General features: G+C 43.1%; 1 protein-coding gene across 8 annotated transcripts in view; it reads right to left on the bottom strand.

Annotated features, from left to right (window-relative positions):
* PROX1 (prospero homeobox 1) overlaps positions 1-21,115 on the bottom strand; it is a 51,522-nt gene that overhangs the window by 6,805 nt on the left and 23,602 nt on the right. The window lies entirely within an intron of this gene.

The raw sequence follows: 21,115 nt of genomic DNA, 5'->3' as shown, positions 1-21,115 counted from the left end.
ATTTTCCATTTTTATTACGGAAATATGGCTTCACAGCTCCAGAACTGCTAATACACGGCCGGCCAGTAGCCAGCATGCTTATAATAGCAAGTATTCCCTCACTGCTATTCTTTGCCCACTCCAGCAAGAGGAGTTCTCTGACCTGCAGTAGGGGCCACTTCAACCATTCCTGTGGCCAGCAGACACCCAGGCAGATCTCACTCATTTACTGAATGCATGTGACATTGCCAGATCAGGGCCAGCACCTTATCTTCCATTTCAGGAATTTGTTCTCCCTTTAGAAGCCGCTTTCAGAAAACTTGCCTGGAAATGTGCGTGTATAAACTGATAGAGCTCTGGAGCCTCCCTCACCTGTTACCGCTGGGGAAACACCAGCAGTTTGCTAGCCACGTTGTGCCAGTAGGTAAGCATGAGATCAGCTCCCCCTGACACCAGCTAACAAACTGCTTCCAGAAGCCCCGCAGGCTGCAGAAGTCCTCCATCTACCTCTGAGAGTGAAATCTAGCCCCCACACATTTTTCTCTGCTCCCAAAGACAGGCTGCCTTCTGTGGAAATTTTTCATTCAACAGGCCGCATGGAAAAAAACATTTTTACAGATGTTCTATTCCAGCCATAATTACGAGGGAAGAAAAATAACTGTTTCACTTATTCCAGCTCAAAGAAATAACTTAAAAATTCACATAACCACTCTGTTGTTTGGGCAATTGGTAATAGGTCTACAAAAGATACCCCGCTTGTCTCATTCTTGCATTGCTGTAAAAAATTAGGCACTTTTCTGTTCATGCAGTTCAAACAACTGGTCATGTGCTGGGTCTTGCTGGGCACTAACCAAGGGGAAGGAGTGGCTGACTGCATGATACTAGGAAGCTAGAAGTGTAGTAGACAACCAATTTTTTGGTGTACACACTCATGTTAGCTCACGAGGGCAAAACCTCTTGTTTTTTGCCTTTGTGCTTGGGAAGAAGTTCACACCTTTCAATTTTGGTGTCCACTCCAGAGGACCAACATTAGATGCCTTTTTTCCCTTCCAAGTCACTGGAGATGGGAGGGAGGCAATTACAAGCACCTACACGAGAAGCATGAAGCCCAAACACAGAAAGTCCTGCCTCTCCCTACATGGTGTTATACCCGTGACAACTTCAAGCGTGGAGGTGACAACCTGGGTTTTAAGTTGAGCTTTTGCCGCTCATTTTTTACCTGTACATGTGAAAGTTTTCCAGGTAGGGGTGATGCTTTTCCATGGAGTGGGCAGCGTGAAACCGCTAAACCTCTAGCTTCCAGGCCTCCTACCCCATAACTACACACAGGCTTTTCTTTTAGACTAAGAGTTAGCTTTTAAGGTCTGACTTCATTATACCTGAGTCACATCTGCAGGGCCGGGCCCCTTTGAACCCGGTACAACAGGCTGCAGAGAGCAGTCCACAAATATACTAGTGAACAAAGACCTGTGGGGGCTTTGAAAAGCCCCAAAAATTCAGCTTCTTCCCTTGGATGCTCCACCTCGTAATGCTGACATCCCAAAGATCTCCCCTACTTGTCAGGCATTAGAGCTATTCCTGGCTCTTTCCTTTTGGGATGTTATTAGCAATTTTTCATGTCAGACTGGATTACACACATTACTTCGCATGTTGTAATGTGAATAGCACTGTGATTAATCTCCACAGGATAGTACATCGGCCAACATTCTTCCTTTCTAGAAAGAGTAACTGCAGTGGGGTTTTTTGTTTTGTTTATGTTTGTTTGGGTTTTTGTGTTTTTTTAAGCAAAAAAATTACTAGTGAAGTCCAGAGCCTGAAAATAAATATTGAAATGGATGGGTAGTTATATTTTTCAGTGGGCAATTAATCAGTCAACCATATTAATTATGTGTATGGGGGTGGCATTTCCCTGACCCTAAGTGATGGCGACCTATTCAGCGCATCTTTACACCTAACTGACTGAACATCTCTGAAGTAGGAACATCTGCAGAAAATGCTTCAGTGACAAATAAACTCCATCTACATTGCTTTTAATAGAACCAACAATCCCTAGTATGAACCCAGGGCATTTTCTTAGCATCAGGTGGCAGCAGTCAATCAAAGAATCACACTTTACATTCACCAGGAGGAAAGACAGTGAGGTCTGCTCAGGGGGAAGCTAGGTGGGTTTCAGGCTGAAGCTTCCACATCAGACTGATTTAGAAAGAAATCCCACTTTGCCACAGGCTTTCTCAATGTAAGTCAGCTTTGCTGCCAAGGTAAAAGTCACAGGCCAAACTCTGGAGTAGTGTAAATCAGCAGGGCTCTACCAGCCTCAGTGCAGTTATACTGATTTACACCTGGTATGAATCGGTCCTGTACTGCCTAACGCAGTCCAGGCACCACCATGGTGCCCCTTCTCAAGCCTTAGCCACGTTAACACATCCCCTTTGTCTACGAAAACTGGGGAGGGAATTAAAGCTCTCATCTGCTCTTGTCTATTTATGCTGTTTTAACTACTGGCATTTTCCTTGGCTTGGACAACAAACCTGAACTATTTCACTCCTGGGTTTGCATGTGCAACTACCATGCCTAACCATTTGGATTAGCACTGTGGGGGAGTGCTTTGTTAAAAATACTCAGCACAAACTATTTCTATGTGAGTAAAAGTATAGTTCCAATGGCTTGAAAGTTGGACTCGAGTAAGACCTAACTCTTCCTTCACACAGAAGCGTACACACTTGCAGAAAGTGATACGCTTTAAAAATACTTGTTGAATTTCTTTTCAAGGAAAACATTACCAAAAAGGCAGCGGTTTTTGGGAAGGTGAGGGCAGATCCTCAGCAGGTTTAAGCCAGTGTTGCTCAAGGAAGATCAGTGAAACAATGCTAATTTTAAGCCAACACAGGGGATCAGGCTTCCTTTTCTGATGGCATGCAAGGACTTTAAAAATCACTGTTGGGAAGGAGGGCACGTTAGAAGTAACCATGTGTCTCAAGTTGGTGGCTAATCACTGGCCCTTCACTGTTTTTCTCATTACTAGGTTGTCTTGTATCTTGTATCTTTTATCAATTAATTCATTTCTTTTTTGGGTTGTGCAGCAAAGACTTCTTCTCCCTTCCCTCCCATTCCCCTCATCTCCTCCCCTCCCCGAGCCCTCCTCCTCCTACTCTTCCCAGTTGCTTTACCTTCAAGGATGATTTGTTTTATTAAACTGACTGTCCCCAGCCTCTGCAGTACATAATAAAAGCCTGACATAGCAGCCTGCCTGCCTTCTGTGTCCTGCAGATACTCATCATAAGTGTCAGGACATACCAAGGTTAGCGGTCACTGGAAGTGCGCTCGCTGGCTCAAGCCTTGCCAAACATGCTTGGCAGCTGAATGAATGTCACAGAGAATAGAAGGGGAATTACAAAGGTTAGAAAGAAGACAGCCTCTCTCTCTCTCTCTCTCTCTCTCTCTTTTTTTTTCTGGAGATATATAAGCTGATTTTTCACACTTCTGAAATAAACATCAGCTCATTCACAGTCCCTTTCCAGCACCTAAATCTCTCCCATTGTCAAGCAAATGTTTAATTTCTACCCAAGCCTTATTTCTTCATTAGCAAAATAAGATGCTTAATTCTCTCTTAATAGAAAAGGGGAAAACCACCAAACCCAAATGACAAAACAAGTCACCAGTCTGCTCAAAGATTTATATGTGTATTTCATATCATTAATCCTATTGAGGGTGGGCTTCTTTACAGCTAATCTTTTAAACTTTCACGAATTCTTGCTTAAGTGGTAAATCTAGATGATAGAAAAAGCAATACAGATGTAAAGATCACAGAATTGTGAAAGTCAAGTTAAAAACGATATTCCAGAGAATTGTGTTTTGGTTTTTTACTATAAAAGGGCAATAAAATGCTGACTGTAAGAAGACAATGTCAAGGAGAAAAGGGTATTGGTATTTTGGATACTCTTGACTGCTCGCCTTGGAGAGAGAGTTATTCTTGTCACAAACCCTTTTGTCTGCATCTGCTGACTGCTTGCCTGTAGCCAGCAGCATACTTTAACTGTTTTGTCACCTCCTAACATCACATGCATCAGCTGTTGTGCTTTTGTTACGGGTATTGTAGAGCTAATCCACTGTGGCTGTTCTACTGTGCAGTAAATAAAACAGAAACTGCTTCTCAGACAATTCTGCATGAATATTTCAGATGGCTTTTACAACTCTGATTCACAAAATAAAATACCCACCCCCCCAAACTAGACTCAGATGCCTCAAAGCTAATTGCATGCAATGACTTCAGGCATCAGAAACAACTGTTTTACTTGGATAAATGAATAGCAGACCTTTCTAAAGTTATTCTTTAAAAATACTAGACATACTTCTTTCCTTCCAACTTTACCTGTGTATAAATCTTTTATTTAGACTATTTCTGATTTTTGGCAGTGGCAACTTTGAAATATTTTGTGCCAATAAAACACTTAAAACCTCTTTGAAATCTTTTTTTCCAGAAGTGCAAGAGTCTGGGAAGATTAGTTTACTTTCACTTGGGCATCAAATAATTTTAAGCATAGAAGTAATTTCACAAAGTTCCTAAACTTCCCCCCTTCAACTTTCCTAGAACAGGGAATAAAATATTTACTCAGTAGTTCATTTTCTGCGGCCAATTGCTACACTGTGCTAAAGCAGGGTGGCTTTGAGCATGTTCACAGGGGCAACGGTAGCAAAGCCCAGCGTGAGGCCTGAAGCAGAAAAGATACCCCAGGAAAGGAGACAAACAGGTGAAGTACTTTACCGAGCATTCATTCACCCTTGTGCACACATGATTCCTCTAAACAAACTCTCCTACCCCTGCTGTTTGTTAAGTAAATATTGATCAAGGAGAGACATATCTCCTGACAGCAGTAGCACAAGCTGGGGACTTGTTCTGCAGACAGAGTGGACTTAAATGGATAAACTCAGATGCTTTAGGAAGGCCACACAGAGATTACTAGATAAAAAGGCAAGAAGTCAGAGCTGGCTTTCCTTTCCCCTCTGCAGGGGGTTGGGACTTGGTTATGTGGAACCTCAACGATAGAAAGAAAAGTCATCTGTTCCCAAACACAGTCTTATAAAGCGAGAAGCCTGCGTCTTAAGTGCCCGAATGACTTCCTATTTTTCTCCCTTGCCAGCTGATGCATTAATATTGCACACAGTAAATAGGGAGTTTAAGTCCCTCTCCTTGAGCACATGTGGGAGGCTGCCAAGGGGCAGCACCTCAGCAGTCTAATTTTCACTGCCCCATTGGATTCAACAGAGGGTTTACATCCCCTGCGGATGGTCCACTTCTGATTTTGCTGGGCTAGGGCACACGTTTTCCTCAGAAGCACTTTTTTCCCACTCATACTCCAAATTAGTGGTTCACTCTGCTGAATGTGGGATAAGGTACACACTGCCCTACATAAGGGTGCCCAGTTTAGGCTGGCCGTTGGTTCTCATAAGCGGATGGTGAAGATTTATTAGACGGATGTGTCTAATGGTAGTATAGCTGCAGAAACCAGTAGCAAAATTGTCAAGTCATTAGCGGCTGTGATTTCTTGTAAAATTTCACCAATAGGTAACAGCAACTTTATTTCAGTAAACTACCAAAAGTTGGGTGGACAGGAGAGGTAAGGCAAGTGCTTGTTGCAGCAGATTTTTAAGCACCTCTCAGAGATCAGATCAAAAGCCGCCAAACCACGCACACGGCAACCATAAAGCTATTCACCTTGTCTGGAGGGGCAGAGGGAGAGGATTAGACGTTAATTTTCAGTGCAGGGTCCCATGTTTAGAAGTACCAAGACCAACGCAACCGTTCTAATATTGTAACAGTGTCAGACAACTGCTTGGCTGTAGCACACAAATCTGAAGATCCTTCAGACAGGGACAGCTGGGCTAAGCTCAAACCCTTTTCTCATACGATGTCTAATCTGCGTTAAACTTCAGCTACATTTGTACGATTAGGCTGGCCAGAGCGTACCTACAGACTTTGCCTGCCGTATTGTGCTGGAGTCTGATAGTGTGTTGTATTACTAATGTTCCAAGAGTAAACACACTTGTAGGAAACAGCTATAGTTCAAGGCTGCACTTTAAAAAAAAAAAAGTTTCATCAGTCTTAGCAAAGGAACAAACGGCAATAACACTCTGTATCATATTTTACAAAGCTTCAAAAGAACAATGTCCCGTTGAGTGAAATTCAGTAGCATTCTGTAAACATTAATTTAAGGAAATCAATAGGCTCTGTGAGCTAAAGCCATATTGCAAGATAAACTGGCTGGAGTGCTACTTTGTCAAACAGATTTTAGTTTTCTCGGCTAGATAAAGACGGTTTCAAAATGGGGCAACGTGTTGCAACCAAGGTTTGAAAACTATGTGGCCTTCAAACAGTCTGCTTGTTCCTACTACAAAGCTGGATAAACATACTTTAAAAATGATAAGATTGGGCCAGGATTGATTTTACTTTCAAATTTTATATAAAGTAGAATTCTTGGTGAGTGTGTGCTTGGATTTTTTTGATCCTAATTAAGAGCAGAAATATACAAGTGCAGAACAGACAGCTCAAGATATCAGGCTGCCAGGAGAGGTTAAATTATTTGGAGGCAGGTTTCTTGTTTTGGGGGGTGGGGTGGGGGTTTGCAATTGCAGGATGTGGATTTAAAAAGTCTTTATTCATGTTGACCTGGTGGGCAACAAGTCGCCTTGCCAAATAGGAAAGCCAAAATCTCTAGTGGACTTAGGATCAGAGGTCTTCAGCTGGTGAAAGCTGTTCATGTTGCAGGGCGCAAGGTCGTGGTAATGGGAGGTAAACAGGTTGGAGGGGGTGAGAGGGAGAAGCTTCTAGTTGGATGATGTAGACAGTAGCTATAGAGAGGGACTCTGCAGGGAGCCTCTTAACCCAAGGATAAGGTATAAACAGCATCTATTAGACAAGTGATGGAGAACCTCTCCAGGATGATGAGCAAGTCCACTATAGGGGGACCAGTCTCACCATGGGTAGCTCCAGGTCTAGCTTTAATATGTGTGCACAGCGGTCTGCACCAGCACAAGCACAGAAACAGCAGAAGAGATTCAGGGGAAATACTGCTGAGAAAACCTCATACAAAGTACAAACTAGATGTGCACAGGCATCCCCCACCGCCAGTCAGGGTAAGGTGAGCTTTGCTGGCCCGGTGCAACCTTCCTAAAGGAGATGCTTGAGAAACTCCACTTGCATCACCCACGCACAGCCCTGAGCCCCTTCCTCACACGAGGAAGATTTAAGCCTGGAGGCTTTGGAGGCAAGCTGGCACCTAAGCATTTATTCCCATAGCCGCCACAGCCTGTCATGAAGGAAACCTACCGAGGACAAGCCCTTCCCCATCCCTCCCTACCTGTAAGACACTGCATCAGAGCAATGCTGGGATCAAGCCAGCAGTAACACAGTGAGGCACCACACTACTTCTGAAGCCACGTCTCTGTGGGCTTGCAGGGAGGCTGGTGACACTGGGACCAGTCCCTTCCTTGCATGCATCCCACCGAGCCAGGAACCCCCCTGCTTTAATGAAGAGGTACAAGGCACCTATCCACTGGGCCCTCTGCAGACTAGGAACCTGCACAATTAGCAGCTGCAGGCACGGATCTGCTGTTGTCTCCAGGATAACGCTGCCCTGAGCAGCACTGCCCTGCCATCGGTTCTCCTGTGCTCATAAGGGCAGCGTCTGCAATACCCCTTGCTGGTGTCCTGGCTGCTGCCACATTTATCCAGCCCATCACCTCCCCTCATACACATGCTCTTTTCCCTAAGCGCAGCGAGCTGCTGCGTGGGACCATCTTAGCGCTGTGAGTTGGTGTGGCAGCATATCAAGCAGGAGGCTTTGGCTTCTACACAGGAATTGGAGGCAGGTTTTGGAGTAAGTTGCTACACTTTCTGGCGCGAAAGCCACGGCAGCATATGGCCCAATGTTCTCAGTTTAAGTCTGACACTTAACATTATTTAACAGTTTCTGTGTTAGGTGCTTTATAAGGTAAAGGAAATTAACAATTTTCAGCTAATTAGATCACTCAATTGGCTGAACATCCTGGACACCTCTTAGAAAAAAACAGGTTGGCTCAGGCAATGGAAAGGCTAATGCCTCTTCCATTATCACTTATGAGGAGAGAGAAATAGTTGGAAAGGATGCTTTTATTTTAAAAACACAAATGAAAAATACCTCAACTATTGGATGCTCCAGTAAACACACTTTTCTCCCAACCACCATCTTTCTAGAGAGTGGGGCGTCAGTTTGCCCATCACCACATGTGTCCCAATCCCCCTGGCTACAGCAGTAGCTCTCTGGTGCCACCACGATCTGCATTTATTGCCTTCGGGTTTCCTCTCACCACTCCTGCCACACAAATCTGTTAAGAAATGATTTTTTTAAAAAAAGAAAAGAGGGACAAGAAATTGGGTGGCCGTTTGGGATGATCCGCTCTCCCACTGTAGCACACAAAGAGAAGCCCACTCTTTTGGGACAGCACTAACAGCAGCACTGAGCCTGGTGTTTGGGAAGGAAAAAGCATTAGCCCAAGTCCGGCTCAGAAGAGAAAAATTAGGAAAATAACAGAAGTTTCACACTGCATTTGCTGTAACACTGTAACTTTTTAACTCTTTGTAAAAAGCTGGAAAACACATGCCCCTCAAATGACTTAAGAATGTATTTTAAGTGTTAGTTTGAAGTGAAGCTGAGATCCCTTATCCCTTGACTAGAGTCTGGGGCACTAGTAATCTACTGCTGGCTTACTGTTATCTCCTCTGCCGAGCTCACAAAGAGGAGAGAGAATAGGCATGGCTCTTACAAGGAAAAAAACCTGACAGTAGGGATGCTAAGATGCCTGATGATATCGGGGAAGTGAAAGTGGTAGTGCAGTGAAAATGGATACTGCATGATACATTAGATTTAATCACTTGCATTTCAATTAAGCTTTTCCACAAATAAAGATTGGGAAGTACTCCGCAGGCTCCCTGCGCGGCTGGAGCGCCAAGCGCCGTTGGTGCTGCGTGCCCCGGCTGGACGCACACAACAGCGCTTCTGGGGCTCACTCAGGCTGAACCCCCCCTTCTGCCTCCCGGGGTTCTCCCTGTTAGGACCCATCTTCCCATTTCACAGTATGTGTGAGGCATCCTGCACCGCACACGTCACGGCATCGCCAGCACCCCTGTAGGATCCTTGTCCTGGGACTGCTGTGCCCATGGTTCAGGGGGTGAGCCTATCCACCACAGAAACACAGCTACTCTCTCAAGCAAACACAACAGCCTTAACAGGCTAGTTTTTAAGCACAAAACTTGGTAAGACTTGAGAGTAGAGTGGGTTAAAACAAAATAAAAAGACTTTTTGTTTTCTATTTATTTAGACTTTTTGCACCTTGAAATTCAGTTCTCCCTTTCCCCGTCCTCAAAAATCATCAATAGCATTTTACTGGGGAGATGATTATCAAATTTCCTTTTCTGCCTTACTGATGGATTAGAACTGCATGAGATGTAGGGGCTTCTAATGGAAACTCTGATTGCCCTTAACTTACTGCATTGCCAGTGGCACTGCTGCAGAATGGAAAAATCACTAAGGCTCCTACAGCTTATGATAGTTGGGTGTCTAGTATGTGTTGGGAAATGTAAGGAAGAAACACAGGAGGGGTTACTGTCACACCCCAGATGCTGTCTCATACAAAAACTGAAGGAGAAATAAAACTCGTAGACAAGAATAGTCTAACTTTAACTCAGTCCCATTGTGATGAAATGCAATCTGCTACAAGAGGCTGCCTACAATGCCAAGCGGCATATTATGTACCCTGCTGCCAAAATTCTGGCAGGTACCGCATACAGGCGCCCACAAAAAACCTGTCCAGAAAAGTGAGTACAAGGATGACCACCCAATTCTGGCTCTGCTGCAGGAACAGCAGACAGGTTATTGCATACTCTCCTGGACACATCAGCCAGCTGGGAATGTGATGTGTTACTCAGAAAGACCGGGAGGTACAGCCTGGACTGTGATAAGCAGGTGTGTCTCTCACCAGCAGTAAGTCTTCTGCTTTCATGGTGTACTTCCATGCATAAAAGAGCTGGGCAGATAGAAACTGCTGGGTAGACCATGGATATAGAGGAAAACTGGTTCATAGAGCTTGTAGTGTGCAGGGATTTATTTATGTTCAGCAGAATTTGACCCCATAGATGAACCATTAACACTGCAGTAGAAGTGATAATGAAAGGTTTATAAATCTAGAATACATCTTAGATATATAAAAACATCATAAAAGTTAGCAAACATCTGTAATTGGTGTTGCTTGCTCTTGCACTTTCTTCCCATCTCTCTGCATTGCAGACACCTTTGTCTTCTGTGTCTGGCCCTGAAAAGCTCCACCTGTGCTCTCTCCCTCCTCAGTTTGTATGTGCTGGGGTGGGGGGAGCGTGCAGGGAGGTAGGGGAGAGGGATGGGAAGCAGGTGGTGTTTAATCAGCCTGGCAGGGAAAACAGGCAGTCACCGGGGTCCTTTTGGGGGTGTCATGAAGGTGGTAAGCGTGCCCCCTGGCAGCAGGGTACCTCCTTTCCTCTTTCCCAAGGCAGAGTAGGGGCAGGGGAAGGAAACTGCATGGTTATGGGTGAGGGGTGTTGCAAATGAAGCTCAGGTGCCCCCTGATTAACTCTCACCAACCTCCTCCCAATGAAACCACGCTTTTATGGGCATCTGGAGCCCATCGTGATGGGATAAACTGCTCCATCTATTCCACTCTGAGCCATGCAGCTAGACAAACTGGCCTACAAACACCCAGTTAAAAGCTTCAGCACAGGACCTGCCGGGGACTGGTGAGCCTCGCAAGCCTGTGGGGTCAGAAGACGAAGTCTTACATCCTAATGGACTGAGCTCTCTCTTATTTGACTCCTCCTTATCCCTTGCGGAAGGAAATGGTGCGACTCCAGACGGTGCTGGATTAGATAACCTCGAGGCTGGGCCTCCTCTGATGGAGCCAGCCCTCTCTGCAATTGCATGAGATAAGCCACTTCGGCTTCCCCCTCAGCATTGATACTCAGCAGTTAAAGGGCTTTTATTTGCAACGTTGATTTCCCCTCTCCCCTCTAAAAACTTTCTGAAGTTGTAGATTACTACTGCTTTAAATGCATTTATGCGTCTACGCCACTGTTCTCCCCTAAGTCCCAATCAATGCAGCAGCCTTTCTGCTTAGCAACAGAGATCATGCCACCCTGGTCTGCTGCTCTCTACAAAGCCTCTCCATTAACCACAGAAACAAGTTCAAGGCCACATCTTTGAGCACTCTGGACCACCACCTGGACACCGCTTCTTCTGATGGCACATTTCCACTAGAGCCTTGAAACTGCCCCCCCCCCCCCCCCCCCCCCCGCAGAGGGCAGTTCATGAGTCCCTCCGGTAGCACACAAAACGAGGCAGAGCCTGGCTGCGTACCTTCCCCCTGTGCAGATAAGAAAGATGAACCTTGCCCCTTCCAGATCTGCAGGGAGAAATCATCTCCAACATGTTGATTACCTTCAGCCAGACCTTCTGGCTGTCCCCCTCTCCCTCTCGCCCACCCACACGTGCATGTCAGGAGGGCGCCAGGCTCTTTCTCTGCACTGTGAAATCCAGCTGCACTCTAGTACTGCAGGTGATGGGCTCGGTGTAACTACAGAAAGTGACCCAGTACTCTGAAGACTCCCTCCCTTTTGGACCAAACAATATTTCCTAACTTCACTTCTTGTGTTACTAGTATCGCTTCAATAGGATACTGAACCATGACTGCTTCACCTCCCAGGTTATCTCTCTCTCACGCAGGCGAAGGACACACAGTTCTCATGCACCCCTGCAATATTCTGCTGTTACTTCCTCACAGCCTCAGTATTTCAACCTTACAGATTGAACTGTCTTTGAAAACAGTGTTCCCATTGCACTCCACACCAATGCTGGAAAGTCTCTGCGCTGCCACTGCTCTCTCAGCCCAGGGTTACCTGCTTTGAGAAAGGGCAGGACCCCAGAAAGCTGGCCCAGCAACCAGCATGGGTCACAATACTGCTAAACCTCTCCCATGGTTTCCAAAAGTTATGACAGTTTGATAATTCACATTATGAAAGCCTGACTCCTGTCCATTTTAAAACACACTGAAGATATCATGCAAAGAGTGTTCTGCATGAGGGTGACCTATTCAACGTCCTATAGGACAGGCGATCCTATCTGAAAGACTTCTGCTAAAGTCAGTCACACAGCACTGACCCCGCACCGTGAGATGGTATTGCCTGGGACCTCCTCTTTTGGCAAGTGCACCTTACAAAAATAAAAACAACGCCCCACTCCACCCCACACCCATAAATACGATGGCTCTGTGGCTCCAAATCCAGGTCTGCATTTAATTTCTAGTTGTAAAATAAACAAATGAAACTTTTTTCCAATTAACATTTAACATATATTCACATACTTGACTGTACAGTAATACAACAAAAGACAGCTCTTCAGCTGGCACAGATTAATTAGTTGCAATGATTGCTGGAGCTGACTTACACCAGAAACTGAGAATCCAGCCCAGAATTTAGTTCAGTGTCACGGAGAAAAAGCATGGGGTGTGTGCGATGCAAAAGGAAAAATCTTACAAAGCTAGTAAGCTAGCCCACTATTTCACATCTTTCTGGTAAGACATCTATATAGAACAGCTTAGATAGAGTTTAGAAGATCAAACATTTTCCTCAATTTTCACAGTACAAAATGTTCTATGTCTTTTTAATGTGAGACATTAGAACAGGATATAAGAAATTTCAGCCGATCAGGTCTTGTGAACAGCTACCCTCCTCCTTCACTAAACAGTGCTGCTTCTCCGAAAGTTCTGAGTGAGAAATTTAGCTATGTCCTCTAAAAGAAATTAAGGAAGTCTGGAAGAAACATGTGCAACTTGCATGTTACCCGTTACTACAACTAGGATTTATTAAATTGTAAGAGAAATCACTGGTTTCTTTTCCTTTTCTTTTTTCCCCCTCTTTTTGTTTTTGCAAACACCACATTTTAAATTTAACTGCCTAGCCTAATGAACTCTATATGCAGGATGAATGAAAAAGCCTTTCAGCTTATGAAGGGTAAGACTTTACATGAGTGAGGGACAACATGGGTTAAAATTCACCTTGCTTCTCACTCCTCATCTACGATGGATTTTTGGAGAACGACAGACATCTGGAAATCAGTTTTACATAGAAAAATAGAAAACAGGGAAGAACTAGGAAGATGAATAAAGGCTCATCACAGACACAAAAGACCAGAGCAAAAAGAAGCTTGGATTTGGGTATTCTTGTCTGGCAAGGAGGCAGGCAGTAAGGCTAATGAAGCATTTGCGATATGGGACGTATGCCAGCGTAACAAAGAAGATGTGCATCAGCTCTGCAGATGTGCCAAAGCCCCCAGAGCAAAATAATGACATAATCACCATCAGTGTCACAGACCAGACTGTACACAAGGTGACATGGGAGAGAATAAATAAGAGTCTTTAGAGGCCTATACTACACACACGGGAAGGAATAGCCATTCCTCACAACTGCCACAAGAGAGTGGCGAGATGTTGGGTATAATGTGTGCAGCTAGCAAAAGAAACCTTGAATTGTGCAAGGCTAACACACTATAAATTGGTGCTTTTCTCGATCTCCAGTTGACGTTTCAATTCCCACTACCCCTTGTTGAATGCAAAATGAAATGGCAGTAGGAGTCGGAAGAGTTTGCCAAGTTTTATTTTGTTTTGTTTTTTGTTGGTTTCTTCTACTTTTTTTCTTTTTTTTTTTTTTTTTTTTTGAAGGGGGTTGGCTTTTTGCGAAGAGGATGGGGCAATAACGATGAGTACTGGTAAATAATTGTAAAAGAAAAAAAACCAAACCAAAACACCCAAAACAAAACACAGCACACCACCACTACAAGCACACATGCGCACAGGCAGAGAAACCCAACACCATTCAGCTGGAACAATCCTAGGATTCCCCCAAAGCAAAATTAGAAACAAACGAGGACGGGTTTTGCTTTTTTTTTGGGGGTGTGTGCTTTCTGGTTTGCTGCTATCCATGAACTAAACCAGGAAAAATCCCACTAAAATATTTTTCCACGCTAAAAGACAAGATTACATTGATTTTATTGATCAGTAATAAAACACCGCTTAGGGCAATTTAGTACTTAACATGTTATTTGCGGTGGGGAGTAATCTGAAAAGCTCTGAGTAGCCTTAAATCATTTCACAACAGCTCTTCCTGCATAAAAGCAAGTGTTCGCCTCTGTACAGCTGTGTGATTTTGTGGTATATTTTTTTTACAGGACTTTTGTCAATTTTTAAAGGGAACATCTGTTTGATAAAGTAGAACAACACTGGTAGTAATCCACAGGCCTAAGTGGGCAAACTGTGAAAGAGCAGGAGATGTGCTGAAGGCGCCAACAGGACTCTTGCAGAAGGAAGGCTCAAGTACGTAATTGTTTGCAGGATCTGGCCCTACAAGAGGAGCTCAGAAGAACAAAGCACTTGGCTTCACCAATGTCCCTTTTCATTGCTTCTAATGAAAGATTCATAAGAATAACTTTAATTTTTTATGATCTTTTTTTGCATTACTGTATTAGCTGCATCTACTTTGTATGCAATTTCTTCTTAAATACAGAAAACCTGTCTCAAAATGCCAGGCATAATAACTTAATCAGTACAGTAATTGATCCTGATTATTGTGTGGTCCTTCTCAACAGCAAGGAAGTGAACTGGAGCCCAAAAAATGTTTTATATGATTATTCCTTTTCACTGCAAAGTGATGTATTTATGAAGAATGCAGGGAAAGTTCTTTTTTATTTTTTTAAAGATGAAAAAAAAATATTAAAACCTCCCTAATTTTCTAGTTAAACTGTTCAGTGGAAGAATGATTGTATTTGTCCTTTTTGGCTTCGCCCAATTAATTGGAGCAGTAACATAACGATTGTTAATAAACAGCTCTAATTTGAGTGTACTTCTTGCCTATCTCCTAACCGCACCATATCTTTGTTTTGCGTATCATCAGGGAAAACAAGGAAGCATGTATATAATTTTGTTCTGTTGTATATGAAGTTTAATAATTATGCCACAGAGGATTCTAAATTAATCGCAGAAGACACAACATTATTAATAATCTGTTTAGCAAACTCCAGCATCTTTGCACTTTGATGTCAGGAGCAAAGACAGTATGAACTGTGGCAATTTTTTAAATTGGGTGAGTGTTTGTTTCTGTTACAGCTTATACCAATGTTTTCTTTTATGCTTTTTCTACTGTTCACCTTTCTTCCCTCTAAGAAAAATCCCCCACAAAAACAAATCACAAACCAAACCCACAGAACTACTCAACAAACAAGTCTGTGCTTATTTGGGTGCCTTTCGATCAAAGCTGACAGATCGAATTTTTCATTTATTTACCAAAGTTTCATTGCAGCCATTCTTCATAATTACAGCAGCCTTTTAATTTTTTTTTCTTCCCTTGAATAGGAGAGAAGGGGTTCTGAGAAAGTTTTTAATTAGCTAAATAGGTCTGTGTAATCTAGATGAAATAAACACGCCCGTTTGAAAGGGTTGTTAGAACTTTTCCAGCCATTTAATCCATAGATGGCTGAACACAATGATACCTTCCACAGAAAGCTACAGCCACCATCAGCAGCTGTTAGAAGAGAGCTTGCTCCCTGCTCCTATTGATAACCCTTTGTGGAATGAAGAAAAAGAGCTGAGGGAAGGAGAACTGAATGTCAGACAATAGACATCGCTATACACACTGTCTCTGAACTTTCCTCATCTCTGAAGGACAATTAATTATGAAGGCCTTTGGGGTAGGTCGAAGCAAGGGAAAACCTACTGCTGGCCCAGCACTCCAGCCGCTATCTCTGTGTTTGTTAAATGGTTGTGCCTGTTGGGGAACCAGAGTAGCAGCCACCAAAATAGCCAATAGATCATTTAGGAAAAAAGAGCAAAAGATTTTTTTTATGTGTGTCTGTCCTTGTATAATTCTATTCTCACTGTGAAATCATCCATACACAAAACACAAGGACAATTTTTTTTTTTTTTTTTAGAAGAACCACAGGGTAGGTTACAGTCAGAAACGGCCTCTCAGTGGTGTGTTAAAAAGGATGGTCTTTTCACCAAATCATTTCACAGAGGCAAAACAGACAAACACAAAGAGTTGAGACTTTTTCTCCTACATTAAATAGAGTAACTGATAAGGTCAGACATATGATACCTAAAGACATGAATCTGTGAACTCTTGAAGTCAAAGGACTTCTCTGTGCAAAGGAACAATCTTTCAAAGGAAATAGATCATAGAACTCCACTGAATCCCCTTTAAACTTTATGAAGCAGGAGGAGAAAAAGCTCTAAGTAGGGAAGCTTGACAGAAGAGCCTTGAACTATTTTCTGAAGGAAAGATGAGACCCTCCCTAGGCTGCCACAAAACATCTTTTTTTTTCTAAAGGCTCTTCTGAACTTTGATATGTGCCAAGACACCGCTATTGAAAGCTGTATAATTATGTGCTATAGCCACTGTAGAAAATGCTTTGTTCACCACAACAAAGAACAATAAGCAAAGTAAAGTGACATTACACTGTATCTTTTTCTTTAAGAATGTTGAGAAAGGTCACGGTATGTTATAACTAATAAAGCTGTTGAGTAAGGAAGTTTAAAGTTGATCTTGCTGTGCTTAAATGTAACCCAATGACAAAAAGGCAGAGGGAACTAAAATTGTAATGACATTAAAAAATAGATCATATATCAATGTGCCAACTTCATTATACAAACACCTTGAATCCAAAGGACACAAACAGAAAACCTGAGTGTACTCTTGCAACAGTATTCCTCTCGCAATTCTCTCCCTAATAGCTTCCAACTACAATCTGCAGTTCAACTAATGCAAAAACTGATTAATAAGCATTAATTGATACATGTAATGCACGGACCTTCTATTGCAAGCTGTGGATTTTGTTACTTGACTAAAAACCAGGTTCATTTCCTCTGCAGTTTCAAGGAAAGCGCTGCTGTTTCACAAGAGAACCTCTTCAAAATGAAAAAAAAAAAAAAAAAAAAAAAAAAGGAAAAAGGCCTGAGGGCATCAATTAATCCTGAAACCAAGACTTCTAAGTGAAAAAGAAGTTCCATGTAGACACCTGTGTTTCAGTTTTCCTTCAGAGGGATCAGGACAGTTACGTTTGCTACTCTCAAATTTCCAAAGCAGCTTTACCCTTCTTGCCGCAGTTCACCAGACAGCGGCCTTCTGACTTTGTCTTTAAGAATGCTGAGAACGACGTTGAAACACTACAACAATAAAGCCCTTGAAGGAGGAAGTATACAGCTGAGAGGAAAAAATGCAAGGAGTTTAATGCTGAAACAAACAACTGTCCCGTTAGGCTGTGGCCACTGCTGGTACCACCAGAAGTGCAGAGACTGCCACGGCAGAGCGGTTTGTAGGGAAAGAGCAATCTCTGAGATGGAAGTTAGCAAGTTATGGACTTGATTTTCACTTCTCTTGACACCACTTTGCACTGCTCCGGTTGTGTAAAGGAGTATTAGGGTGGTAATAAATTCACTTTACGGTGCCTGTGTATTGCAAAACCACTCATAAGTGGCCTTAGTTTAAATAAGAATCAGGTTCAAAGGTTTTAATTCTGCTTTTGATGAACACCAATTCAGTTCAAGATGAATCCCGCAGATTAAACTGGGAAGAATACAGGTTCCTAAAATAAGCACATGAGTGGCCAGAATTTTCGATAATTTAGGATGTCTTAATTTCTGGATGCAGTGCTGCACACACTTCACTTTCAGGGAATGGACCATCGAGGACCTCCTGACAAAGTGGCTCTCATTAATAGATCTCCAGTTGAGCATCCCAAAATGGAATTGGCCTAAAACCATCATCACTTCTGAAAATTTTGGCAGCCAGCATTCCTCTCAAGGGTTCATAGGCCACTTACGTGACTGGGTTATTGCTTAGATTTTATAGGTGATGTTATTTGAATTGTTTTACATAATCTCTTTGATTTTTATGGGACTAACTCAGAGTGCCTTAAGTTAAACAGTCTGCTAAGACTTGAGTACAACTGGTCTTAATTAGGTTTTTCCCACTGGTATGATTTCCCCCTGCCAAAGGCAGAGCAAACTTCTTAAAAATGGTTTTCTCCCCCTTTGAAACGATGACACGTGCCGTAACTAGCGCTATGAAAAGAGGCAATCATCACGTCAAGCCCCACTGTACCAAAACTGCATACAGTGTATTTGTGCAAATAACGCAGCTTGGCAGACGTTTCACTATTGTGATCAATCTCAATAACTATGTCTGCAAAATCGGGTGAGTTCCCGTGAAGCAGCAGGCAGGCTGAGCTCAGAAAGATGGCGTGTGCAGGGCTTGCTTTGGTGCTCATTTGCTCGCTACGCAGAGGAGCGTAGCAAGTGTAAGGAGTAGGCAGGAGGGCATAGAGCGAAATCGCTAGCACAGAGAGAGACCCTAAGACTTCAGAACTAAGACTGAGTTGTTAAATGCCCACAAGGAAAAGGAACAGCATCATGCAGAGAGACATTAATATACACAGAATGACGGTAACTACAAAAAAATGCCAAGGAAACGAGGATGATGGAGCAGGAGTGGGAGCCAAAGCAAAGCTAAAATCCAGGTATTGCTCTCAGGCCAATTTCTTTTGCTGGTGTTAGGTACATAAATTGGGGGGAAAAAAATCTTATTATGGTTTTTAACCATATTTTTATTTTAACTCACAGCATGGTGTCCTGCTTGTTTGAAATCATCCTGCTACTGTGAGCTCTGATGATCTGTGTTGGGATGGATTTTGAAAGAGACTTACGAAATTATTTGGGATTTTGTTTTCTTTTAATGTACAGCAACAATACGTGACTTTAATTATTGCAGCTGGCATTGAAAAGCCTATAGCAACACCACAGATGAGACAGATATCAAGTGGCACAGCAAGCTGTCCTCTCTTTCTGACCAACTTTGGCATTAGTGCTGGGACACTGACATTTGTGGCTCTCATTCACCAGGACAACCCACCTTCTCCCTCCCTGGAGAAATGACTCCAGAGCAGAGAAGCATCTTCACCTTCCTCAAAAAAAATAGTGGGGTTTTCTCCCCCCTTTCAAAACTCAGTTTAAAATTGCTCTGGGCAGCTCAGCACAGGTTTCTCCACCTAACACTACTGCAAAAGAAAGAAATGTGGAACTGGCTACACACATACACACAAACGTGTGCACACAAACCACAGGCAAAGTTGCATCGCACTGGAGGAGGTGTTGTATCTGTCTCTGGCTCACAGCCACAAGGGTACAATGGCAAAGCTAAAAACGATCAGACATGTGGTTTGTTAAACATCTTATTTGACTTTGCTACAAGCTGTCAGTTGCAATGTGCAGGGAAAGGAACACAGTACCACAGATTCCTGAGCAAATCAATGGCACAGCCTGATATGGACCAAATGCACATTTTAGCTTTATCATTTCTTCCTAACAGCCAATTTAGGAGTAGTAAAGTATATGCATGAATTTCACCCAAGAAGAGATAAAGACGAAGGTTTAGGAATAGTAGTGTAGGTGATTTAAGAGAAACAGCATATCAGACTAATCAGAAGATCAGCAAAGCATCACTGAAGTATGAGAGGAAGGAACTTTGATGATGCTAAATATGGCAAATGCTCAGTTTGCTAAATCCTTTTGGATCCAATTTCAACATTACAGTACTTGTCATTTTTGCTTTGCAGCTTGTGGGGGAGGGGCCAGGTATTTATCAGGAAAAGTTACACTGGTTACATTAAAAACTGCACCGTACAGTTTAATGATCTCATAACTGCTGGATCTTCAGTGCAAAACCAAGATTCAAACCTCCTCAAAGTTCTCATTATACGAGATAACACAAGAAAGACTGAGTGAAAGGATCTGCAAATCATTGTCATTTATAACATCTCCTTCCCTCCGTGATGGGGGGAAAAAAACCAACAAGCGGCTCCTTTCCTACCAGCTGCTAGACCACTCGGTAGAGGAGACTGCAATCACTAGCAGTGCTAAACACACAAGATTTCAATTTTCTCATCTACCCGAAAACACCTACATGGTCCCCACAGTTCTTTATTGAAGGAATCCATTTGCATTAACACTGCAACTGATGTTTCAAAAAGGAGTAGTAAGTCCCTGAAATCATTAAAGATACAAGAACCTTTAAGGGCAAAGAACATTTCAACTTAGTGTTTTGCAAATAGAAAAAAAGTTGCTTTGAAAAGAAAAAAAGCTTGAGGGGATTTAAGCACGTTTTGACAGAAAAAAGTTGGTCACAACTTATCTCCTTATGTATTACCTTTTCTTGTCCCGTCTTCAGCTTTTATACCTTGGCATATAGGCAGGGCCACCTCCCAGTGGTGGGAGCCTCCTGTCTTGCCCGTGCCTGAGTACCTAGCAGGGCCAGAGCCCTCAGGAGGGCCTGGGGGGCCACAGCACACCAAACATGAAGTCTGGATGTTGTCTTCAGCTGCAACAAATGGCAAACCCCTCGAGGAACATCCTCTTCTCTCCTCTTTCTTCATCTGCTGCTTCCATGCAACCATTCTACCAGAAAACTCTGCCTGCCCAGAAGAGGGGGAAGGAGCCAAGAGAACCGAGAGGCTTTGCTTGGCACTTTTTTGCATCATCTGAACTTACATGCTGTGAAAACAAGCACTGCTAAAAATCCCTCAGAAGGATTTTATGCAGGAAAACACCCTCCTTATGCCAACACATGTCACTTTTGCTACAGGAGGGGGCTCATTATGCCACTTGACCCCGAGTGAAAGGTGCAGACAAAAAAAAAAAAAAAAAAAGTAATTAGTACCACCATCACTTTCCCACTCCACTTCACCAAGAGATGGGATTACTCGAGCCTCCCCCTCATGCACACCCTGATCAAATGCATCATTACATCTGACTACCTGAACAATGCAAACTGCCATCCTCAGCAGGGAGAAACACTCTCCCGTGGTATCACCGAGGGTCAGCATGTTAATGATAACAATAGTCTGCTGAGCTACCAGGCTAGCCTGTAAACAGGAATCTTAATCAAAGCCACAAACCCGTTACAGCAGAAAACAGAGAGCATTTACTTCCAGTAGTCATTTTATCCTGCAGCTTGACAAAGCAAATGCATTTTAGT

Source organism: Falco rusticolus, chromosome 12, assembly GCF_015220075.1.
Source record: "Falco rusticolus isolate bFalRus1 chromosome 12, bFalRus1.pri, whole genome shotgun sequence".
NCBI lineage: Eukaryota > Metazoa > Chordata > Aves > Falconiformes > Falconidae > Falco > Falco rusticolus.
Note: the sequence above shows the minus strand (reverse complement) of the source record. Positions and strands in the feature narration are given on the sequence as shown.